This window comes from Anolis carolinensis, chromosome 1, assembly GCF_035594765.1.
Source record: "Anolis carolinensis isolate JA03-04 chromosome 1, rAnoCar3.1.pri, whole genome shotgun sequence".
Classification (NCBI taxonomy): domain Eukaryota; kingdom Metazoa; phylum Chordata; class Lepidosauria; order Squamata; family Dactyloidae; genus Anolis; species Anolis carolinensis.
In genome coordinates, this window is record NC_085841.1 from 219,630,111 (window position 1) to 219,657,360 (window position 27,250).

General features: G+C 40.1%; 1 long non-coding RNA gene across 1 annotated transcript in view; it reads right to left on the reverse strand.

Moving 5' to 3' along the window:
• The window catches only part of LOC134294411 (uncharacterized), a 31,870-nt gene extending 16,857 nt beyond the window's left edge, over positions 1–15,013 (reverse strand). The window contains exons 1-2 of the long non-coding RNA XR_010001323.1: positions 14,132–15,013; positions 12,535–12,687 (exon numbers count right to left, since the gene is read on the reverse strand). This is a non-coding gene — a long non-coding RNA (uncharacterized LOC134294411). The remainder of the gene's footprint in view (positions 1–12,534; positions 12,688–14,131) is intronic.
• Positions 15,014–27,250: the final 12,237 nt, after the last annotated feature.

The window sequence follows — 27,250 nt, forward strand, 5'->3', positions numbered from 1 at the left end:
TGTCAAATTTGTTGTTAAACATGATGTTTTGGTGCTTAATTTGTAAAATCATAACCTAATTTGATGTGTAATAGCGTTTCCTTAATCCCTTCTTATTATCCAACATATTCACTTATCCAATATTCTGCCGGCCCGTTTATGTTGGATAAGTGAGACTCTACTGTACTTTTGAACCCAGCAGTGGCTGTCTACATGACTCATGGTGACTTCTGATGAGCTTCTAAGGTGATCTGTCCTTCACCCAACTTTGCTCTGCTTTAGGCAAAATAGGGGCCCCTTCCAGACAGATCCTATATCCCAGGATCTGATCCCAGTTTTTGTTTTTTTTGCTTTAAACTGGATTATTAAATCCACACTGCCAGATAATCTGGGATAAACAGAAAACCTAGAATCAGAACCTGGGATATAGGGCCTGTCTGGAAGGGTTCTTAGAGACACAGGTAAGCCTTTAGCTCAGTAGTGGGCTGGGGAACTGCCAGGTACAATCCTGTTTAAAGCTTTATTTTAATTGTGTAAAGATGCCCCTGATTGCTCAGCGGGTTAAACTGTTGAGCTGCTGAACTCGGAAGTACGAATCCGGGGAGTAAGCTCCCGCTATTAGCCCCGGCTTCTGCCAACCTAGCAGTTCAAAAACATGCAAATGTGAGTAGATCAATAGGTACCGCTCCGGCGGGAAGTAATGGCGCTTCATGCAGTCATGCCAGCCACAAGCGGTGACTATGCACAACGACAGCTCTTCAGCTTAGAAATGGAGATGAACACCAACCCTTGGAGTCGGACACAACTAGACTTAATGTCAGGGGAAAACCTTTACCTTCATCTTAAAGATGATTACCATGCAATTTTAAAAAAAATATTACATGATAAGTGGATCCCAAAATGTGGACATTATGGATTAAAAAACTGGAGAATAAATTTGGATGACTTATTCAATACAGTGTTCCCTCACTTATCACTGGGGTTAGGTTCCAGGACCACCCGCAATAAGTGAAAATCCACAAAGTAGGGACACTATATTTATTTTAATATTTATACATTATTTTAGTAGTTATACACTATTTTAAGTCTTTATCAACCAATCGGGTGTTGATAATTTGCCTCCCTCTCCTCCTGTTGCCGTTTGGGCTCCTTTTCTCTCCCTTTGGCTTCTCATTCCTCCCTTCCTTAGGCTGTAAATTGTAATTTTTTATGATTTATAATATTCTTTTAGTGTTTATTGAAAAACCGTGAAACAGCGAATCCGCGAAAAGTGAACCACGAAGTAGTGAGAGAACACTGTATATGATATCAGCAGTTTGCTCAAACTTGGAAATGCACTGAAGTTGTTGGAAATAACATTCTTTAAGCCTCCACTAGTAATTTGTTTGTATATGATTCTGTTTGCTTATTGTATTGCATGTTTTGGTATGCAGCTTTCCCTTTATGTTTTCTTGAGGTTGTGAGAGAGGCTGCAGACCACATGATCTGGTGAGATCTGAGACTCCATTTTAGAACACAGAAATGCTTTAACCATGAGATGACTTAAGACTCCATTAGAACATAGATGCCATCAGATGCTACATAGACTATGGACTGTTAAGAGCAAACTCATGTTGCTCTTGATTATAAAAAAGATGCCCTGTGTTATCTGCACAGAAAAACTACTTCAAATCCTATATGTAACTGGATTGACAAGCTATGTACCTGTATGCTGAATACATGAAGATTGTGAGTAAACCAGATATGTTACTTTTAATGGTCTACTTTATTTTGTTTCTTGCAAGCATGATATAGAAATAAGATATTTTATGGGAGGGTAGATTTTTTTTGGGCACTGAAAAGAAACACTTCTGAAACTGCTGTTTTTGTGCATTGGTATAATCTCTGTTCCTAACAGATCAGAGACAATTAGGGGCCCTTTCACACAACCTTATATCTCAGAATATCAAGGCAGATATTGTAGGATTTTCTGCCTTCGTATTCTGAGATATTGGTCTGTGTGGAAGGGCCCTAGGTTATCAGACTAACAGCTGAAAATCAAATTGCATAAGTACATGTGGATATATACCACTGAAGACAAGATATTACTCAAACAGGTTTTTGGCTCTTCTCTGGAAGATCATACTTCTACAAAAGGTTATGATTTTCAAATGGTTGTGAATGACATTTTTCTCCAAAAGGTTATGGAGATTCTGGTTTTCCAAAAGGTTATGATTTCTAAAAAGGTCATGCCTTTCCAAAAGAAGCACTAATGATGGAAGAATGGATTGTTAAGGTTGCTGGGTTTTTTCAAATGTCCCAGTTAACATAGGGTCAAAGGGATAATCCATTTGGAAATCATTTATGGCTTTTTTGAACAACAAGAAATGGAATGATCTGTGGCTAAGGTTGCTAGTAATTTTAGTAGGATTCTTTAGTTGGATCTATATTTGTGGATTTTTTTTCTTTTTCTTTTTTATCAAATTTGGGATGGAGAGGGTCAAAGCCCTACTGTGTATTAGTTGTATACCTTTTTTCCCCTCCCTCTTTTTCTTTATTTTGTTTCTTTGTTTTGATGCATATTATTTTTATTGTAAATTAGATTGTTCATGCTAAAAAGTAAATAAAAGATTACTGTATATACTCGAGTATAAGCATAGTTTTTCAACCTTTTTTTTAGGACTGAAAAAGCCCCTCTCTGCTTATACTCAAGTGAGGGTCCTGGCTGGCTTATACTCGAATATATATGGTACATTTATTATTTTTCTCTATTTTTATTGGTATTATTACATTTATTATTTTACTCTATTATTATTGTTAGTATTACATTTATTTTACTCTATTTTATTATTATTAATACATTTATTATTTCACTCTGATATTATTATTGTTATTACATTTATTATTTTACTCTATTATTATTATTAAAAGGATACATAAGGGCATTTACATTGAAGAAGATGAGAATAGTGATTTAATCAGAGTTGGACAGTCTTATCTTAAATTAGAGTTTTATGTAAATATTCAAAATATTTAACCTACCGATGCCTTGATTAATGTAATTTTATTGGTTTCTATTTTTATTTCTGAAATTTACCACCCTCGGCTTATACTTGAGTCAATGTTTCCCCAGTTTTCTTGTGATAAAATTAGGTGCCCCGGCTTATATTCGGGTCGGCTTATACTCGAGTATATACTGTAATTAAAAAGAAAGAAAGAAAGAAAAAGGAAAACATCCTTCAGGATTTAACTGCATAATAACCAACCTAAGAATGATGTCAGTTGTTGAAAATTATTGAATGGCCCTTTGTAGAAATGAGTTTATTCGGAGTTTTGCTCCGTATGCATCTGCCATTCTTCTAATTGGCGCTTTCAGATTCTATGCAAATAACAGGAGACATTCTTTTATTTGATTCTGTAAATCCTCTCACATTACAAGCCTTGGGGTAAACCAAGTCTGCCTCTTGGGAAATAACAGCGTCAGTGTCTTACTACAGCTAATGTGGAAAAGGGAGGACATTTACTCACAGCAGGTTCTTTAAATGGAGCATTTAATTCTCTGCATTGCAAGAGTTATTGTGAAATCAGAACCTTTTTATGCTCTTTTCCTTGGAATGCCTTCTCAAGCACTGGCCAGACACGGGATCCTCGTTCCCTGAGGAGGTGAAACTCTTTTTCTACATTCCCATTTTGTTTAATCCGAATTAGGTTGTTAATGTCATTACAGAATCATTTATGTAAATAGCTAGAAGGATGCCCAAAATGTTCAAATAAGCAGGGTGAAGAAAATGCTTCAAGCACAGTGTGCTGTTGGCATAAAGCTGATCAAGGAAGAGCATGCAGGCTGACATCACCACTGTGTAACACTAGCTCCAAGCAGTTGCTTGTGGGGAGGCAGCAACCTTGTTAAAGCCGCAGGTGGAAAAGAGACTTCAAATGCTGTCTTTCAAGCTCACATTCAAACTTTGGATAAGACAAGACTGAACAAAAAAACCGTCATGAGGAAGGCTATAGTTCAGTAGCAGAATGTATGCTACTTAACAACAACAACAACTTTATTCTTATATTCCGACCCATCTCCCCGAAGGGACTCGGGGCGGCTCACATGGGGACCAAGTCCAGCAATACACAATAAAATACTAACTAACAAAATGAAGTTCAACAGGGACAAATGCAAGATACTCCACTTAGGCAGAAAAAACAGAATGCAAAGATACAGAATGGGGGATGCCTGGCTCGACAGCAGTACGTGTGGAAAAGATCTTGGAGTCCTCGTGGACAACAAGTTAAACATGAGCCAACAATGCGATGCGGTGGCGGGAAAAAAAGCCAATGGGACTTGGCCTGCATAAATAGGAGTATAGTGTATGGGAAGTCATGCTACCCCTCTATTCTGCCATGGTCAGACCACACCTGGAATACTGTGTTTAATTCTGGGCACCACAATTGAAGGGAGATGTTTTTTAAAAATATATATTTTATTAAGTATTTTTGCATAGAGGTTTAAGGGAGATGTTGACAAGCTGGAATGTGTCCAGAGGAGGACGACTGAAATGATCAAGGGCCTGGAGAACAGCCCTATGAGGAGTGGCTTAAAGAACTAGGCATGTTTAGCCTGCAGAAGAGAAGGCTGAGAGAAGATATGATGATGGCCATGTATAAATATGTGAGGGAAAGTCATAGGGAGGAGGGAACAAGCTTATTTTCTGCTGCCCTGCAGACTAGGACGCGAAACAATGGCTTCAAACTACAGGAAAGGAGATTTCACCTGAATGTTAGCAAGAACTTCCTCACTGTGAGCGCTGTTCAGCAGTGGAACTCTCTGCCCTGGACTGTGGTGGAGGCTCCTTCTTTGGAGGCTTTTAAGCAGAGGCTGAATGGCCATCTATTGGGGGTGTTTTGAATGTGATTTTCCTGCTTTTTGGAAGGGGGTTGGACTGGATGGCCCACAAGGTCTCTTCCCGCTCTATGATTCTCCGACAAATGCATTTTTGGGCACATACAAAATCACTTAGCAAAGAAGAAAAAAAGGACAACTAATTGAGCATTTCTAGTATCATTGCCAGGACAATGAGGGGTGAGATTTGACTACAGCTCAGTAGGACCTAAGCTGGAAAAAGGGTGTGTCAGTAGTATAAATGTTATATTCACAGAATTAATATTTATTTTATAAATCAAGTATAGAAAACCTTGGAAGATAACCTTGCAATCATATTAATTGAACATGTTTTAGGTTGTGAGGTATGGTTAGATTGTATTAGACCCCACATATCTACTAGCCAGTCTAGTGTGAAAGCTACACTATTACAGAATTCTGAGCCCAGGCTTTAAAAATATTTTCAGTTGAGTCTAAATACTCTAAACCAGGGGTCCCCAAACTAAGGCCCGGAGGCCGGATGCGGCCCTTCAAGAACATTTACCTGCCCCCCGCCCTCAGTTTTAGACTTAGGCTTGCCCAAAGTCTGAAATGACTTGAAGGCACAACAACAACAACAACCCTTCTTAACTTGACTATCTCGTTGGGCAGAAGCAGGCCCACACTTCCCATTAAAATCCGAATAGGTTTATGTTGGTTAAAATTGTTTTTATTTTTAAATATTGTATGGTTCATTCATTTACTAAAATTGTGCTATGGTAATAATATAATATATTGTGTATACATATAATATTGAGGTGGTGCAGTGTGTTAAAGCGCTGAGCTGCTGAACTTGCAGACCGAAAGGTCCCAGATTCAAATTCGGGGAGCAGAGTGAGCACCCACTGTTGGCTCCGGCTTCTGCCAAGCTAGCAGTTCGAAAACATGCAAATGCGAGTAGATCAATAGGCAGGAAGGTAACAGCGCTCCATGCAGTCATGCCAGCCACATGACCTTGGAGGTGTCTACGGACAACGCCGGCTCTTCGTCTTAGAAATGGAGATGAGCACCAACCCCCAGAGTCGATCACGACTGGACTTAACGTCAGGGGAAACCTTTACCTTTACTATAATATTGATAATAATATTATAATGTAATACAATATAACATTTATTTATTTATTACAGTATTTTTACCCCGCCCTTCTCACCCAGTATGGGACTCAGGGCGGCTAATAATAATAATACAATGTAATAATATTGTATAATATAATAATATTAATTATATATTATATATTAAATGTAATATTACTAATAATAATATTAGTAATATTACATTTACTATATAATATATAATTAATAAGAATAATAATATGGTATAGCGGTATAGTACAATATAGTAATATATAATGCTAATATTGTGCTATGCTAATAATATAATATATTGTATGTCCATACAACTTGTAAGCCGCTGAGTCCCCTTCGCGGGGTGAGAGAGGGTGGAGTACAAATGCAGCAAATAAATAAGTAAATAAATAAATGATTGTTGTTGGGGGGGGGGGTTGCACTACAAATAAGACATGTGCAGTGTGCATAGGAATTTGTTCATTTTTTTTTCAAATGATAATTCGGCCCCTCAACAACCTGAGGGACCATGAACCGGCCCTCCACTTTAAAAGTTTGAGGACCCCTGCCCTAAACTCACCAGATTCTGTCTGATCTTGAAAACTAAGTAGGGATTATCCTTGTTAGTACTTGGATGGGAGACCACCAATGAATACCAGGTGCTGTAGGCTAGATTTCAGAGGAAGGAACTGGCAACACCACCTCTGAGGACTCCTTGCCTAAGAAAATCCTATGAAATCCATGATATTACTTCCAGTCAACAAGTGGCTTGAAGGGAGAATCAGAACTGAATGGTAACCACAACTTTTCCATGAAAAAATAAAATGATTTGCTGACTTCAATCATTCTTCTTAGCGGGATTATCTACGAAGCAACAGCAACCGGAATGTCCCGCAGACAAGCTGCAAATCACATTGAGATCTGCCAAAAGATCCAGGTTTGCTTTCTTGCTATCCTTGTTTTAATTAATAAAATGAAAGTGAACAGGCGCCATTTCTTTTTCTTAGATCAACAAATAATATTTGCAAGATATTCTCCAAGCTCCCCCATCTTTCAGAAGAATGTGCTTCCATTGTTATTATTTTTTATAGTTTCCAAATGTTTCTTTACTTTGGAGAAAGGGGGCAATTTAAAACATTTACCAAACCTTCCTGCTGAAGAGCAAACATTTGGCTTTCTACTCTGAGTGCTCTTGAGGTTATCTTGCTGATAATTTCTTTGAGAGATCCGCTATTTAATTTCCTGGGGAAACATTGCTGCCGCTGACTGGCAGGTTTTCATTGTTTTATGTTAGATTTCCTTGTGAAAAAACAACATACTGCTACAGTTTTTTCCCACCATAATGACATCTCATACGCAATAATGGCACAGGGCTACCATGGTAACTTATGATATAGTAAAGGCTACCTATTGTGATTACAGTCATACTTCCATTTTAGTAAGAATGGCTTAATTTTCAGTAAGTCAGAAAGTACTATTACTTTCTGGGTTTTTTTGGACTGGAGGTAAGGACATAAGCCCTTGGATTCATACTCTTACAGTGAATTGTGTCTTTGCTCTATATTTTAAGAACAGAGGCAGGATCTAAAATTTTAAAGATGTTCATGAAAAAACAAAGCTGTCTTAAATGTTTTTGAAAAATATGATTTGCTGCCCAAAAGCCATAGCTTCTGTTCACAGTTTTGAAAAATATTGTTATGGACTTTGGATCCCAGAAGATCCTAGATTCTGGGAATTACAGTTCAAAAGGTAATATATCCAACATCTAGGTAGACTAAGGACTTCTTCACATGCAATAAAATCAGCAGTTCTATACATTTAAGAAATTGCTACTGACAAGGCTCATCACAAAAGCTCGTACAATGGGTTCTGTTGGACTAGGGGCCTGGAGCCTCTTTTCACCACAAACCACACACTGTCCATATAATCCAATATAAGAATTCATTAAAAGCAGAGTATAATAAAAAAAACTGTTTATATGACAAGCAAGAAATAATAAAAAGGTTTGCCAATTTTTGTCCATGAAAGCCCACAAAAATCCCACCAAATATATAAATCCAAGGCAGGGAAAACTATGCCTCACAAGATCAGAACACAAGAACAGCTTGACACTTGATTATATGAATTACATGGCCCTTGACACCTTGAGGTCTGTACTTGAATGCAGTGTTGCTCTCACAACGATTGTATCATCCTGAACCACTTTTAAAATCCAAAAATCCCTCCCATGAGATCATTTCTTTTGCACCTGGTCTCCTTATCTCAGAGCCAACGGGAGAAGTGAGTCCTTAATTGCCGACCCTGTTGTCTTAGTTGTAATCTCTCTGACCTTGACAGACACTTGTCTTCTCCAATTTCCTCGGACTGCACTTTTGACAGGTTCCCATGGGAACAACCTTCACAGGTCTCCTGGGAATCGTCAGGAGAGTCCAAAACATTTATGACAGGAGATTCCACAATATTTTTTTCTGGGCCCTTTGAAACTCTGCCAGCATCCCCAGCCTCATCTTTTGAACACTCAGAATCTGACCAGGCCACAACAGGTTCCAGGTATTTTGCCATTTCTAGAGTGCAGTTTTTTCCTATGCTTCCTAAGTCAATTGGCAATTGACTTTATCAATTCCCTGTGTAGAGACGTGTAAAATCGCCCAATTTACCATGTAAACATAGTGACGACGTCATCATGGAGGGAGGAGCCGAGATGGGCAGTATTGATTCTGCCAGTACCATTTTGGGACCAAGGAGGAAGGAATGGTAATTTATATCTCTTTTTAAATGTAAAATAAATAGACTTAACCATATATACTCGAGTATAAGCCGACCCGAATATAAGCCGAGGTACCTAATTTTACCACAAAAAACCTGGGAAAACACTGACTCCAGTATAAGCCGAGGGTGGTAAATTTCAGAAATAAAAATAGATACCAATAAAATTACATTAATTGAGGCATCAGTAGGTTAAATGTTTTTGAATATTTACATAAAGCTCAAATTTAAGATAAGTCTGTCCAATTCTGATCAAATCATTATTCTCATCTTCTTCAATGTAAATGTGCTTATGTATCCTTTTAATAATAATAGAGTAAAATAATACATGTAATAATAAATAGAGTAAAATAATAAATGCAATAATAATAATAAGATCAGAGTGAAATAATAAATGTATTCATAATAATAATAAAGATAGAGTAAAATAAATGTAATAGTAGCAACAATAATAGAGAAAAATAATAAATGTAATAATAGAGAAAAATAGTAAATGTACCATATATTCTCGAGTACAGTAGAGTCTCACTTATCCAACGTAAACGGGCCAGCAGAACGTTGGATAAGTGAATATGTTGGATAATAAGGAGAGATTAAGGAAAAGCCTATTAAACATCAAATTAGGTTATGATTGTACAAATTAAGCACCAAAACATCATGTTAGACAACAAATTTGACAGAAAAAGTAGTTCAATACGCAGTAATGCTATGTAGTAATTACTGTATTTACGAATTTAGCACCAAAATATCATGATGTATTGAAAACATTGACTACAAAAATGCGTTGGATAATCCAGAACGTTGGATAAGCAAGTGTTGGATAAGTGAGACTCTACTGTATAAGCTGACCCAAATATAAGCCAACCTGGACCCTCACCCAAGTATAAGCCTCGGGGGGCTTTTTCAGTCTTAAAAAAAGAGCTGAAAAACTAGGTTTATACTCGAGTATATACAGTACCTTTTGAATTGAGAGCCATCTGTACTTATCGAAAGAAATTGTAAAATCCAAAGAAAATGGTGGAGGAGACAGTGGGAGGAAAAATATGGCTCCTGTGTGATGAGAAGGCAAACAGATAATTAGAAAATAAAGTAGAAAGAAGGAAACCATGTGATGGGTGTAAAGAATCATCATTTTAATTTCAAAATGGGGCTTTGTGAAGCTTAAGGGAAAAAACAACAATCCGAAATGATTTAATTATCCCATGGGATGAAGTCCCTAGTGTCCTAGAGTGGGTTTACATCTGAAGCAGACATGCCTTTTCCTTAACATTTTGACACATTAATGAGAGACAAAATGGTTTCAAGTAAAACACATAACATGGCAACCAAAAGCTTGACATTCTCAACTTCAGCACTAACAACCAAGCAACCAAGTAGTTGGAATGATACCCAAAAATATTCAAAGAGAAAGTTCTCGGACAATGTGATGTTGGTATAGAGCCACTGACACTTCCATTGTTGTTTAAATAAAAGATCCCCCCCCCCCCACAACTGTTAAAAGTAGATTCTCTCCCCCTTGCCATGTCCTACTTGGAAGCAATTGAAATACTTTTGAACACATCTATTGTGGCTCTGATGAAACTCACTGTGGTTTTACAGCCCTTTTGGCTTTTTGCCTTTTCTCTTTATTACATTGAGGTTTAAAGTGCATTCCTCAGCTTTACTTTCCCTGTGACCAAGGCTCCTGGCATTTGCAGGGCACAATCAATCATGTCAGCCTGCCGGAGTTTGCATAAAAGCAAGGAATGTGGCTCTTTAAAACTTTGAAAGCCAGTGGGAGAAAAGAAATCAGGTGGAGAAATTATCATATTTCAAGATGTTTTATTGTGCACAGGTTTTTGAATTCACTAATTTCGAATGCATACCTACCTTCCTGACATATGCAGCTCTTTTTTTTTCATTCCTTCCCGAGTCTCCAAATTAAACCTTCCCCCTTAGGACAATGTGAATAGTGAGCATTGCTAAGAAGGCAACCATTTCGTTACCCCAAGCATTCAGAAATTTCAGAGGCGTGAAAAGCAGAGAAATACAAATACATGGACCATGGTGGCTGGAGAATTTGGATGTTGTCATGAAAAATAAATAAAAGCATACATGCAGTCCCCAAGTTATGCAAGATAAGTTCTGCAGGTTTGTTCTTCGGCCGAATTTGTATGTATGTCGGAACAGTGTAACTCCAACAAAAAGTATTTTTAAAGCTTTGAATAGCATAGGGAAGGGTCAGGGCTGTAGCCAAGGCGGGGTGGGGGGGGGGTGTTTAACCCCCCTCCCCGAAAATTTTCTGGTTTTTTTTTAAACCTTGTTTATTCATGAATTTTAACTGATTAACCAAATCCCCATGAGTGTCCACTGAAGGTAATCAATGGAGCCTGATTTCTAAATTGTTTTGTGTTATGGAACTACTCCTCATGACTCACTAAAAAAAAAAAGATTCAACCCCTCCCCACCCAATTTTTTTTCTGGCCATGGTCCTGGGAAAGGTTAACACCGCTGTGGGGTTTGTTTTGCTGTCTGTGCCCCATTTCAGAAGATTTCCCCTCCCTTATTGTCCTGGGATAATTACATTTTTGAAAAATTTGACTTGTTGTGGAAACAAGGATTGGTGAGAAAGCTTCAGTTGGGACACTTTTTCCCCATGATAGTAACTTTTTTTGAACTGGATTTCCCTTCTTAGTGGTGGATTTCTCTCACTTTCTGTTGTCTCAGCCCCTTTCTTAACTCGGAATCGTTTATAAGTGGGATGTTTGTAACTTGGAGGCTGCCTGAATAGGGTTGTCATTCAGAAAAGTGACATTTTCAAGTTCTGATGATGGGCCAGATGAACAAATAGTGTGACCTGATACAAGACAGCTCCTTAGGCTAAAACTCCAGTTGAAAATCCAGTAGAGTCTCACTTATCCAATATAAACGGGCCAGCAGAACATTGGATAAGTGAATATGTTGGATAATAAGGAGAGATTAAGAAAAAGCCTAAAAGGTAAAGGTAAAGGTTTTCCCCTGATGTTAAGTCCAGTCGTGACCGACTCTGGGGGGTTGGTGCTCATCTCCATTTCTAAGCCGAAGAACCGGCGTTGTCTGTAGACACCTCCAAGGTCATGTGACCGGCATGACTGCATGGAACGCCGTTACCTTCCCGCTGGAGCGGTACCTATTGATCTACTCACATTTGCATGGTTTCGAACTGCTAGGTTGGCAGGAGCTGGGGCTAACAGCGGGTGCTCATTCTGCTCCCTGGATTTGAACCTGGGACCTTTCGGTCCACAAGTTCAGCAGCTCAGAGCTTAAAGCACTGTGCCATCAGGGCCCCCAAGAAAAAGCCTATTAAACATTAAAATAGGTTATGATTTTACAAATTAAGCACCAAAACATCATGTTATACAAGAAATTTGACAGAAAAAGTAGTTCATTACACATTAATGCTATGTAGTAATTACTGTATTTACGAATTTAGCACCAAAATATCACAATGCATTGAAAACATTGACTACAAAAATGCATTGGATAATCCAGAACATTGGATAAGTGAGACTCTATAACAGAAAGCTAGAAACATCTCTAGCTGGAAATGTGTTACTTAATACATCACATACTAACAAGCTTGGAAACAGCATTCTACAAAATCAACTAAATGATTGAATGCAAGGACAATCAGCAGGCCAATTTTGGCTAAAAACAGACAAGTCTTAAGTGGCCATTGGAATGCAAGAAGAGAAGATTCCAAAATATGCCTTCAGACTAGCAATTGCTCCAATCTGCAAGAGTGAAACATGCAGAGCGTACAATTTAATGAAATACTCAGCACAAGAGTATACCCATTGTGCGCATACTTACGGGATTTCTGCCAGGACTTGAAAAATGTCTAATGACGTGTTTTCATGCTCATTACCACTTCACTGATTTCCAGGATCAGCGTCTGGAGGTAATATGTTAGGAAAGGAACTTGGCTTTTTTAAAATACATACAAGTTCTGCTTTGCTTCTGTACCTAGGACAGACGGGATAAGGAGAGGTCATTTAGGAACAATACAAGGACATTCATATGAAACTGAATTGTTTGTTTCTGCTTGTACACCAGTGGTTCTCAACTGGTTGCTCAGTAAATTACATCCAGTCTCAAAGGCTTTACTCCAAGATAACTGATCACATTTTCTGTTAAAATGTGTGTGAAGGGTAACACACTACAAGGATAATAGGTTTTCAAATATTAATATATTTACATTTATTTTAACCTTTCTTTTAATGGGATTTTGTTGTAGCAATTTTCATTGAAAGGGCAGCATGGCCACATATATGAAATGGAAGAATATGTACTCCCTCCGGCCTACTACCTTTTACTTTAGTGACAAAATGCAAACATTTTAGACAATGTTTGTTATATTTCCTTATATTTCTTGATTAGATGAAGGTGCAGGTAATTACCTCTCACAGTTAAAATGCTTTTTAATAGCCTTTGTGTTTGCAAATTTGGCATTACAGTTAATTTTCCAGTACCACTGCTTTAAATAACCAAACTTACCTATGCAAAGAGAAAAAAAACCCTTAATTTTGGAAGTGGATGGTACCTCATTCCTCTGCTGGAGTGGAAAAGACACAGTCTTTTCCTGGACATTCAAGATCACTTTTACAAGTATGGTAGAGTCTCACTTATCCAAGCTAAATGGGCCGGCAGAAGCTTGGATAAGCGAATATCTTGGATAATAAGGAGGGATTAAGGAAAAGCCTATTAAACATCAAATTAGGTTATGATTTTACAAATTAAGCACCAAAACATCACGTTATACAACACATTTGACAGAAAAAGTAGTTCAATACGCAATACTGTTATGTTGTAATTACAGTAGAGTCTCACTTATCCAAGACTCGCTTATCCAAGGTTCTGGATTATCCAAGCCATTTTTGTTGTCAATGTTTTCAATATATCATGATATTTTGGTACTAAATTTGTAAATTCAGTAATTACAACATAACATTACTGCGTATTGAACTACTTTTCCTGTCAAATTTGTTGTATAACATGATGTTTTGGTCCTTAATTTGTAAAATCATAACCTAATTTCATGTTTAATAGACTTTTCCTTAATCCTTCCTTATTGTCCAAGATATTCGCTTATTCACGATATATTGAAAACATTGACTACAAAAATGCATTGGATAATCCAAAACCTTGGATAAGCGAGTTTTGGATAAGTGAGACTCTACTGTAGATGTTGTCAAAACTGTTGCATTCTAGCAGAGAAAACACCTTTTCACTCAGCACCATACCAGAATCTAATAATTTTATCTAAAATGTTTATTGAAGAAAGCAGGTAAAAAGGGGGAAAGAGCATTTCAAAAGGGATCAGCAGAATAGGAAATGCAAAACAGTAGAAATCTAAAAATGCCAAAATACATAAAATCAAGGGAACCAAAATCAAGCTTCATTTACTTACCTTTTTTCTATGCTAAAATTTCCAAATAATGTAACCTACTGTACAATGGGTCATTAAAAAACAAACAAACCAAGACCGCTCTTCTGGTCTGGCACTGACAGTTTAGATGCCTTCCCCTGCATATACTTGTTTTCTCAAAAGTCTGATAGCAATAAGACAGCTGGGACTGCCACATCTGGCCAGGCAGCAGCTGAAGATACATTCCCTGACTTTGTCACATTTTTCACTTTGAACTATTGCTCAACTGATCTTAATGGGGCTGTAGCCTGAGTTTCAATTCTCTCCTGGTGCCCAGTTATATATCCATTCATGGAGCGCTTCGGGCTTTCATGCCATCTTTAGTTTCTCAGTTGGTTTTAAAAAGTCCCAGGTTTCCATTTTTAGCAATTTGTTCCTTCTTTTTTCTCTCTCTAAATAACCAGCTTTCATGATTTTCCATTTCATTCTCCCCCAATTATTCTCCTCTTTTTATAGATACTTCCTCCTTCAAAGTCATATGTGACTAAGGCCCATGAACCCAGTCGGGCTCAGTGCCAGGTAGGAAAAAACAGGACATTTTTTGGATTATCACAGTTTAATTTTTGTATGACAATTCTCTCAATCTCCAGGTAGCACATGGCCATGCAAATTGGGGGAATATGGGAGGGCAAAACATTCCCTCTCCCCATTTTTATGAATAGGAGCCCAGCCTTAGTCAGCTGGAGCTTTCTTCTTGTAGAGGGGGAGGCAGCATTGTTTCCTTAGCACCATTCAAAAGTAACTTCTGTTTGCAATCTGTGAAATTTCAGAGGATAAGCCAATAAACTACAGCCCGTTTTCTTAACAATGCCTTTTCATATGTGAGGCTTAACCTGGCTTTTAACTCCTGTTGCACTATTTATATTTGTGGGGCGTGGATTATGTTATTATCATATTGCCATATTCCGCTCAAAGGTGGCATAACTAAAAAGGCTTAACCGTCCTAGAAAATGTTCTCAGCAGAGAGAAAGCACTGTTGCAGATAGATAGCTACAGTAGCTGTTTAAGGCATTCAACTTTTCACTTAACACTGTTTCATGATGAACATGCTGCTGTTTAATCACAGGTTGAACACCTGGTTCTTCCAAAGGTTGGTCTCTTGGGTGGCTTATTCATTAGGCTTTCTCAGGAAGACATTAATTTACAGTGCAATCCCCGCATCCGTAGGACCGGGATCTGCGGTTTCATTTTTCCATGTCCAACAAAATATATCCACTCCAAGCATTTTCTAGGTTCTTCACCAAATTCTGTGATATTCTTCGGCTGGAAGTCCTTCCATTGGATTTGCTCATCTCCATGATTTTATCCATACATGCAAAGTCTGAGATAAAGGTAAAGGTTTTCCCCTGACATTAAGTCTAGTCGTGTCCGACCGCGGGTTGGTGCTCATCTCCATTTCTAAGCCGAAGAGCCAGCGTTATCCGTAGACATCTCCTAGGTCATGTGGCTGGCATGACTGCATGGAGGGCCGTTACCTTCCCGCCAGAGCGGTACCTATTGATCTACTCACATTTGCATGTTTTCGAACTGCTAGGTTGGTAGAAGCTGGGGCAAACAACAGGAACTCACCCTGCTTCCCAGATTTGAACCGCTGACCTTTTGATTGTCAAATTCAGCAGCTCAGTGGTTGAACCTGCTGTGCCACCGAGAGCTCCATTAGCCCAAGTACCTGAGATAAATTGAATGCTCTACATTGTATAAAATTATCCAAAACAGTGGGATCCAATAATGCAGGAGCAGGAAAACTCCTTCAACCATGGATTTGTATTTCAATTTCGAAAGGGTTTTAGGACTGTATTCTAGTGGTGGCAGAACTATGACCATGAGAAATGGAGTAAGGTCAGTGTAGCTCTACACAAGGTAAAGTGAGTTAGTTCTGACATAATGCTTAGCAAGGGGGCTTTCCTCCCACAAAACATACAAACCACAGCACAAAAGCTTTCAGGCATTCAAAGCACAGCTCGGTGTCTACTCAGACGTTTAAACACTGAGCTCTTTAAAATTTAAAGGTGTTAAAAATTTAAATCTCTCTTTATTTCAGGTCACTGACTAGAGAGAACAACAGAGGTTTCTCAGTGCAAGGTGGCAGAAGGCTGTTTTGCTTTGGTTTGGAGGCGAGGGAGACACCCCAAATGCCACCAGAGCCTAGGAGCACGCACTATTCTGGGGGAGGGGGGGATGAGGAGGAAAATCATTGATTCGAAAGGAAGCTTATGAGCTGGATGTGGATTAAGGACCTCATCGGATGGACTTTTGTAAAGCAGGGAACAGTCTGGGAAATTGTCGGGCAGTGTAGGGAACCCGTCTGTCTGTGTTCCCTACCGTCATTGTCCATCCTCTGCCTTCCCACGACATTTCCCCACTGTCCCCCGCTTCCTCTTTGGCTCCTTTGACTTTTTTGGATGAGGAGTTGGGTGTATACCCGACTCCTCTGAACTCTGCTGCTGCAACACTGTCGGCACAGAGCTCCACCAGAAGTAGCCCTGCATCATGCAATGGGCTGCGGTGGAGAAAAGCAGGGATAAGAAACTTCTCTCCTTGCATGTGATTAGGCCCATAATCAGGCCTGTAGTGAGGGGGCGGTTTTAGGGGTTCAACCCCCCCCCCCCGAAATTTTTCAGGTTATAAAAAAACCTGGTTTACTCATGAATTTTAACTGGTTAACCAAATCCCCATGCTAAGTCTATGAGACACAAAACATTAAGAGTCCCTCCAGGCACTATCTCAAGCAGATATTGACAGGTTTGTAGCGGGGAGGGGTGTGTGCTAGGGGTTAAACCCCCCCGAAATTTTCAAACCCCCCCCCGAATTTTTTTTCTGGCTATGGCCCTGCCCATAATACATGGTGTCAGGGTTTTTTATTAGCAGGTGGACACAGAGCTGTCCCGAGGTAATTTTCGGGAGTAGGCGACCTGTATTTTGGTGCCCCTCCTGAATTTTGGCGCCCCCCCCAACAAATTGCTGATAAATACCAGTGCCGCCGGCGGCTGCGGAAGGCCCAGCTACCTGTCCACGTGGCCGCCCTCCTGCTCTCCCTCACTCTCCGAGGACTCCTCACCCGTCGATGGGTCTGTGCGTGTGCGCAGGTCTTCCAATCGACCGTGCGGTCGATTGGAAGGCCTGTGCACACGCACAGGCCCAACGCCAGCTGAACCACCTGTCCGCGAGCGATTGAAGCCCTTTGCATGCCACAGGAGTCCCATCGGCCATTTTGAGCAATGGGACTCCTGCGCGCATGCGCAGGGCTTCAATCACTCACGCGGACGGGTGGCTGACGTGCCTTATGCGCGAGTGATTGAAGTCCTGCACATGCGCACAGGAGTCCCATCAGCCATTTTGGGCGATGGGATTCCTGTGCGCACATGCAGGGCTTCCATTGCCTTGAGGCAGAAAAAAGCATGGGCAATGGCGGTGGGCAATGGCGGCAGCACCATGCTTACACGGGGGCACCTCGAGTGTGCCCCCTGTTGGTGTGCGCCACAGGCGACCGCTTAATTTGCCTCTGGGTGGACATAGCACTGAACAAAACATGTAGAATAATCACAAAATGCCTTAAACCTACACCTGCTGATAAACTCTATAAGCTATCTGGCATTGCCCCCCCCCCCCCGATGTGCGACGGGAAGTTGCTGCTAACGGTGAGAGAAATAAGGTCACACTTTGTGAAAGCCACCCACTGCATGACTATCAGCCTCCTCCCAGTAGACTGAGGTCAAGGAGGAGCTTCATGAGAACCAGCACTCCTCTTGATGTTTCCCCAGCAACAGCAAGGGTGTCCCTCTGGGCAGCTAAACCAGGCAATTCTAACTGGATGGCCCCCCATGAGGGCTTCCTCCAGGGGCAAACCAAGAATGGGCAACTTGGAAGTCCCTAAATTGACTGAGAAGCGGAGTGGGCAGATCAAAAGACAACCTGGCAAGATGGCACTAACCTGGAGGAATCCTTCACCTTGTGTGATTGTGGAACAGAACAAACAACTCCTCATATGTATGCTTGCCCACAATGCCCTGCCTCATGCATGGAGGAAGAGTTGTTTAAAGCTACAGACAATGCGATTGCTGTTGCCCACTTTGGTCTAAAACTATTTAGCTATTTGTGATTCCTTTATTTTATCGCTTTTAAACTTATTTATTATGCAATGCTTTTGACACGAAATAAAAAAAAAATCCTTGACTTTTTTGGATGCATCTATACTAGGCATGGGGGCCCCTAGTGGCACAGTGCGTTAAAGCGTTGAGCTGCTGAACTTGCGGACAAAAAAGGTGCCAGGTTCAAATCCCGGGAGCGGAATGAGCGCTCACTGTTAGCCCCAGCTCCTGCCAACCTAGCAGTTCGAAAACATGCAAAATGTGAGTAGATCAATAGGTACCGCTCGGGCGGGAAGGTAACGGCACTCCATGCAGTCATGCCGGCCACATGACCGGCCACATGCAAATGTGGCTTAGAAATGGAGATGAGCACCAACCCCCAGAGTCGGTCACGACTGGACTTAACGTCACGGGAAAACCTTAACCTTAGGCCCGGGCTGTGGCGCAAGCTGATGAGCAGCCAGCTGAGACCAATCACTCTGACCAAGAAGTCATGAGTTCGAGGCCAGCTCGGAGCCTGCGTTTGTCTTTGTTTTTGTTCTATGTCAAGGCATTGAATGTTTGCCTTATATGTGTAATGTGATCTGCCCTGAGTCTCCTTCGGGGTGAGAAGGGCGGAATATAAATACTGTAAATAAATAAATAATTTAACCTTAACCTATACTAGGCATGGGCAAACCTCAGCCCTCCAGGTGTTTTGGACTTCAAATCCTACAATCCCTAACAGCTGGTAAGCTGGCTGGAGAGCCGAAGTTTGCCCATGTCTGATCTACACGATAGCATTAATGCAGTTTGACACAATTCTATTTTTTTATGTCAGGAGAAACTTGAGAAACTGCTAGTCACTTCTGGTGTGAGAGAATTGGCCGTCTGTAAGGACATTGCCCAGATGATGTCCGGATGCTTTTGATGTTTTATCATCCTTCTGGGAGGCCTCTCTCATATCCCCGCATGGAGCTGGAGATGACAGAGGGAGCTCATCTACGCTCTCCCCGGGTTGGATTCGAACCGACAACCTCAGATCAGCAACCCAACCTTCAAGTCACCATACTATGGAATCGTGGGAGACAACAACACTCTTTGGTAAAGAAGGCTAAGGACCTTGTAAACCTTAAAATCCCATGATTCCATAGCAATGTCAATAAGATGTTCCCCAGCCTTGGATTGCATATGTAAGAAAGGAAAAACACACACAGAGGCATAAAATGGGTAAGGATCACTAGGTCCACTAGAGCACCTGGTGGCGCAATGGGTTAGACCCTCATTCGGTCAGGACTGCTGACCTGAAGATTAGGTTGCTGACCTGATGGGGTCCACTGCGATTTCCACTTCTTGGTAGGGGGTTGGACTGGATGGCCCATGAGGTCTCTTCCAACTCTATGATTCTATGAAGGTTGCCGGTTCAAATCCAACCCAGGGAGAATGTGGATGAGCTCCTTCTGTCAGCTCCAGCTCCCTATACGGGGACATGAGAGAAGCTTTCCACAGGATGGTAAAATATTAAAACATCCGGGCATCATCAATTGATCTTAATGGGGCTGTAGTTTGAGTTTCAGTTCTCTCCTGGTGTCTAGTCATATATTCATTCATGGAGCGCTTCGGGCCTTCATGCTATCTTTCATTGCATAATCTTAGCCTCTGTGAAAACACTGATAAGAAACAAAATGCTAACTTTTCCTTGCAAGTTAACATATATACCTGTAGGTGGCACACAGATACAATTTACAAAGAAAGAATGATGAAAGGAGGAAATTAGGAAGTATGTGCAGTATGTCCTTTTTGGTCAGAAAAATACATATATACAGCAAAGGCAACTGAGAGCGAGGTCTTTACATTGAACTAGAAATAATCCCTCTCTGTTTCCTTTATCCTCTTTGCTGCTGGCAAGTATGCCAAAGCCATTACGGTGTTTCCTCACTACTTCGCGGTTCACTTTTCGTGGTTTTTCAATAAACTCTAAAAGATTATTATAAATCATAAAAAATTACAATGTACAGCCTAAGGAAGGGGGGAAGGAGAAGCCAAAGGGAGAGAAAAGGAGCCCAAGTGGCAATGGGAGAAGGAGGAGATTTATCAACACACAATTGGTTGATAAAGACTTAAAATAGTGTATAACTACTAAAATAATGTATAAATATTAAAATAAATATAGTGTTCCTACTTCACGGAACCTAACCCCAGCGATAAGTGAGGGAACACTGTACATGAAATTAGTGTCTTTGTAAATGAGACAACATATGAATTAAATTTAGACAAACCTGTACCTCTATTGCCCCTTGTGTAATGACCCTAAATAAAGAGATCAATAGGTACCGCTCTGGCGGGAAGGTAACGGCGCTCCATGCAGTCATGCCGGCCACATAACCTTGGAGGTGTCTATGGACAACGCCGGCTCTTGGGCTTAGAAATGGAGATGAGCACCAACCCCCAGAATCAGACATGACTGGACTGGACGTCAGGGGAAACCTTTATCTTTACCTTTAAAGAGAATGAGTGTTAGCATGCTAGGGCCAAGCGGATAATTGTTCCCGTTTCTTTTGCACAGACAGAGTTTCCTTATGAGCTTTACTATAAACATGTGCGCAAAGCAAACAACAAAGATTTTTCATAAAGGAAAAACAGTTCCACGTGGGAAAAATTATACATTATATATCTAGTGGAGCAAAACCAATATATGTATTGGCTGCTTCAAGGCATACATAGGAAAGAGCCAGTAACAAATTGCCACTTGTCTTGGCTCTCACCTGGACTAGATACGGTAAACTAGATGTGTGCATTTATTACACTGTAATTTGCAGGGATCAATGTCTCTGAAGGTGACATTCTAAATACACACTAGAGATTAAACCCACCAAACACAAGGGGATTTACTGCTGAGGGAATCTGCATAGAATTGTCTTGCAAACCTTTGTTGACTTTGCTGCTCTTTGTGTATCAAAGCTTTGGATGCTACGAAGAAGCACAGAACTTACCCCAGTAAAATCAGTATTCTCTTCCTTGTCCGTCTCTATGTTGTCATTTATATATCTAAAAGTTGGCATCTTGGTAGTGCATAGCAGGAAAATGTGTATTATAGCACAGGCCAGTAGCTTATTTTTAAATGATAACAAATGCATGTTCCACTTATTTAAAGGAAGCAGGCAAGTAAAGAGTATTGCTCCCCTTCACATATCTGCTGTTCAATTCTACTGCTGAAGTGTAATAGTCCAATGGCAGAGAGAGGTTCTAAATACTTTGACAAAACTAGATTACATCTGATCTTGAAGCCAAGCAAAGCCAGCTCCATTTATTACTTGGATGGCAGATTGTGAGGGAATCGTAGACACTGTTAGCTATATTTCAGAGAAATGCAATGGATCTCTATAGGCCAGGTGACTTGAAGGCACACCCATCTACGAGGGCTGAATGAAAAGTAATGCCTCCACCTTCGTAACTTCTCAATAGATGGCAGTACTGGTGTGTGGCAGGTACTGGCTTGTTCAGTAGACTCTCCTCTCCAGTTCCTGTATTCTTAGCATTCAACGGTTGTGTTGTTAAAGTGCGAAGTATGGAGCCCTGCGCAGATGGTCGGCCAATGTGACTTAAGCAACGTGCAGTCATTGAATTCTTGACAGCAGAAGGTGTCACCCCAAAGGAGATTCATCAGAGAATGCAAGCTGTTTATGGTGATTGTGTTGATGTGAGTACTGTGCGTCGTTGGGCGAGTAAGTTTAAAGATGTCGTGGTGGGAACATCTGACTTGCGTGACAAACAAAGATTTGGATGTCCTGTGACAGCAACCACCAAGTTTCATAAGCAAAAGGTTGACAGATTGATTCAGGACGATTGTCGTATCACTCAGAGAGAAATTTCAAGCATGATCAGCATTTCACAAGAACATGTGGGTCACATTATTGCTTTGCTTGGCTATTTGAAGATCTGTGCACAATGGGTACTGTGAGATGCTGGTTGCAGACACAGAGTGTCGACTTCTTCCGTGGCAGCTTCAGAAAACTTGTTCATCGTTGGCAGAAATGTATCCCATTGTCTGGTGATTATGTGGAAAACTGAATAGTGGTAGTTAAAGAGCACATTCTAAGGATTATTTCTGCGTTTGATTTATTAAAATATTCCCATCCAAACCCAAGTAACGAAGGTGGAGGCATTACTTTTCATTCAACCCTCATACAGAAGGCAACACATTATCTAAGAAAACCCAAGGAAATTCATGGGGCCAGCATACGTTGACAGGTAATGTGAAGGTCGATACACACACAATGTCAGCGAGAAAGTAAACGTATCTTTTGAAAGACAATATGTGGGGAATGTGCATCTTGTTAACAAAATTAGTACTGTGGTATGCCTCATGGAAATACCAATTATCTAAACATCAAGTGCTAAAGAAGACAAGCACTTTCTGTGGACCTTGTTTAGAAGTCTCTTTTGATGGGTGTCACAGCCAAACATCTACAATTCATTTTTAAAACAAGGTTATGCAGGCAGCATGTATCTTGTTTATAAGTGGCTTGCTACTTCTTTTGGGGGAAAACATGGTATTCCCTCCTGTATTCTAATGTTTGGACAATAGAAGGTCCAGCTTCTGGTGGGTCCAGCAGGGGCAATGCAGTTCTGTCTGTTGGAAATAACCACCCAGCCTCTGGGCACATATCCCTATGGAAATAAATGGTAATCATAATCTTATTGCAAAGGAAAAAATGATGCCATATCCGTTTGGCAAATGTGAATCTCCATGAACATGTGGAGACCACCTTGTGAAAACCACTGAAAAGCATGGCCCTGTTAGAAGTCAACTCTTTGAACAAGTAATATTTATAAGCATTCATGCAATGGCACATAGGTAACTCAGCTGTTAAACTGAAGAACCATGTCTTTAAACTGCCAAGGATAAAGACATGCCACTACAAAAATATATTTGGTTAGCAGAGGATGGTTGCTTCTTTGTTGCTCAAAAGATATACACTTTTGAAACCTCTTAGTTTAAAATATGCACTCAGAGATAAAAACAAAGTCTTCTTTGAAAATAAACATATCTTGTTTACTCACAAACATCTTGTATTAATTCACCATACAGGCAGATTTCTTATTAAAGTTCATTTATGGATAGGATGTTGTTCCTCTCTGTGTTGGGTACACAGGATATCATTCTTAAAAAATAGTCCATAGTTTATAAGTATAGTTGTACTCACTGAAGTTCATAAGCAAACATGCATCCACCTCCACTGAGGTCTAAAGCAAACACGAATCCACCTCCCCTGAGTTGTGATTCAAAACTGAAAACAAAATGGAGTCCTGAGTCTGAATATGCTCAGTATAATCACATGTCTATAACCCCTCCCACACCAAAGAGGTACAGTCAAACAGGCAAATCAACACACACATAGAATACAGGTTAGTATATGTATGTATATACAGTAGAGTCTTGCTTATCCAACCTTCACTTATCCAACGTTCTATATTATCCAACACAGTTTGCCTTTTAGTAATCAATGTTTTTGTAGTCAATATTTTCACTACATTGCAATGTTTTGGTGCTAAATTCATTAATACAACAATTACTACATAACGTTACCATGAACTACTGTTTCTATTTATTGTAAAACATGATGTTTTGGTGCTTAATTTGTAAAATCATAACGAAATTTTATGTTTAATACATTTTTCCTTAATCCCTCCTTATTATCCAACATTTTCGCTTATCCAATGTTCTGCCGGCCCATTTATGTTGGATAAGCGAGACTCTACTGTGTATATATATATATGTGTGTGTGTGTGTGTGTGTGTGTATGTGTACACACACACACACACATACAAATAAATAGTGAAAGGCTTGGGAGGTTGATATTTCCAACACTATCTTGTCCCAAAACTTGCCTGACCCTGTATGGAAGTGTTGCATTTTGAGGATGGGTGTGCCTTCAATAATAATATAATAATAATAATAATAATTTTATTCTTGTACCCCATCTCTATCTCCCCGCAGAGACTCAGGGCGGCTTACAAATGCAAAAGAGTATACATACAAAATCATCAAATACCGAAAACGCACAAATGAAAAATTAAAACATACGATTAAAATCAAACCATTAATAAGACAAAGTTAAAAACGCAGCAATAAAACGTAAGGATGGGCTGATCAAAGTGCACTAAGTGAAACTTGTAAACATGGAGGAAGTTAAAAGTGCTATAAGAACATTGGGGGAGAACCCAAAAGTGAGTTGAACCCAAAAGTGAGTCACCTGTCCTACGGAGAGCCTATTAATTTCACAAAGTTTTCTTAGGCAAGGAAAACTCAGAAGTGGTTTCAGATGAGTTCCTTCCTCTGAAACACTTGGCATTTGTCTTCCATTCACTTTTAATCAGGACTGATCTTGCTTAGCTTCTGAGATCAGACTGGATTTGCTGCTCTTGGGAGTATTTTCTCAAAGCAAAAAAAGGATGTATGCAGAGGGAGGCACAAAAACTTTCACTGCATGAAAACTGAAATGTAGATTCCAAATCCACCTTGAACTATGCAGGTGGGAAATGCTAAAAAGCTGGCTGTCACTGGCTGAGATTGGCTTGTTGGCCTTTGCATAAAAGGTCAGCTGCACTCAGCACTTTTATTGGTAATGGACAGGTGTCTGCTTTGCAAAATCTGTCACAATTTGGCATTTACTTTCCGGGTCAGCAGAAAAATCGAGGACTGCATACAAAGAGTGTTAACCTCTAGTTTTGTTCCCTCCTTTTCAGGTCTAAGGCGTCTCTGAAGGGCAGATCTAAAAGCTTGATGAACCTCTGTAACAATTTTGATGTCTCCTTTCTGATGAACACAGCAACACTTTTAATATAGTTCTGTGCGTACAGTATTATATCCACAATGATGTACAAGTAGTGCTAATGAAGCCAATTTGATAACAGTGGGCCAGTTTGGTACTTATGCATAAATTAATATTAGCCATTTGGTGTAGCAGTAGTGATTTGAATAAGTATGGTACTTATATGAGTCCCATGGGCAGTTTCAAGTGTTTTGTTTACAGTCTGGTGTCATTAAAGCAAATGGGACCTGAAACAAATATTGTAGCATGGAATACTTTTTTTCAGAAAACTCCATTCTATTTCCAGTCCCACCTGGATTTCCATATTCCTCATGAGATTGAAAAGATACACTCATACAGATACCTGGGTCTGTATTTTCACTCATTTGTTCATTACCTAGTATTAAATATTGTTTACATATGATCTAATGGAAATATATAAAGGCCGTTAACCACTTTTAGCTGTTTGGTTGCCAAGTCAGTCCCTGAGATTTTCAGTAGCAAAATCTCAACCTGACCACATTGCATTGCGATGTCAACAAGCAGGACAAATTTAGCATAAACCGCAGCGACACAGAGCACACCATTAAATTTGGAAGACAAAAATCCAGTCTTAGGCCCCTTCCACACAGCTGTATAAAATCCCACATTATCTGCTTTGAACTGGGTTATATGACAGTGTGGATTCAGATAACCCAGTTCAAAGCAGATATTGTGGATTATCTGATTGATATTTTGTGTCATATGGCTGTGTGAAAGGGCCCTAAGAGTGCATTTGTAGTGTAGAATTAATGTAGTTTGTCAGCACGTTAACTATCATGTTTCAATGCTATGGAATTCTTCCACATTTGCTTTCTATAGAAGTGAAGAATTGCAAATTAAAAATTGTGGTTTTTTTTTTAACCAGAGAGAACACTTCTTTAGGAATCTCTAGGTTTTCCAGCATATTTATGTGTTCAACTTCCGCTTGAAGCTGGACATAGTATAATATTGTAGAACCTAGAAGTTATCCAATTCCCAGAATCCTCTGGCCCACTATTTCTTATGCTGGGTGTCCAGACCAAAAATGGAGACCCGTTAGCTCAAGGTTGGGGCCATGAAAAATTTGAAAACTGTAAAAGTTTTTTTGGGCTCCTGGTGGCACAGTGTGTTAAAGCACTGAGCTGCTGAACTTGTGGACCGAAAGGTGCCAGGTTCAAATCCTGGGAGCAGAATGAGCGCCCGCTGTTAGCCCCAGCTCCTGCCAACCTAGCAGTTCGAAAACATGCAAAATGTGAGTAGATCAATAGGTACTGCTCCAGCAGGAAGGTAACGGTGCTCCATGCAGCCATGCCGGCCACATGACCTGGAGGTGTCTATGGACAACGCCGGCTCTTCAGCTTAGAAATGGAGATGAACACCAATCCCCACAGTCGATCACGACTGGACTTAACATTAGAGGAAACCTTTACCTTTACCTTTTAAAAGGTTTTTGAATGCCACCTAGTGGCTGTTTTAGATATTTACATGAATCTGTTGTACAGTGTTTACAGTGGACAGAAGATATTTTGCCTCTGCACCATAAAAAGGAAAATCAGCTTTTTAAGCAAGTTTTTAAAATGCTGATTTGTTATCAGTAAATGTTTTATTTTTATACCTATTTTATATACCTATATTTCACGCAAAAATATCTATGGCCAAAAGTGAAAAAGTTTAAGTTGCTCAAGGCAAACATAACTGGATTACTATCCAAAGGACCCTTAGAAGTTAGTTAAAGTGCCCCACATCTTTCCAGCTTTGCTGTTTTATTCCCTCTCCGAATGAATTCTTTTCAATACATTTCAGAAGCAAGTGCTTGAAGAGGAGCCTTAAGCATCGTGCTAAGATCTAGAGAAAAAGAATAGCTGTTGGCATTGAAAATGTGTGAAGATGAGCAATGATTTCAAATGTAAACACTTCACCTTCTTCACAGCACAAAGAAGCACCTCCATTGTTGTTCCCTTGTACTTTTTAACATCCCCAAAGAAAAACTGATATGTGCTCTACATAGCCAAGGTTAGGTAAAGGTTTTCCCCTGATATTAAGTCCAGTCATGTCCGACTCTGGGGGTTGGTGCTCATCTCCATTTCTAAGCTGAAGAGCCGGCATTGTCCATAGACACCTCCAAGGTTTTGGCCGGCATGACTGCATGAAGTGCTGTTACCTTCCCGCTGGAGCAGTACCTATTGATCTACGCACAT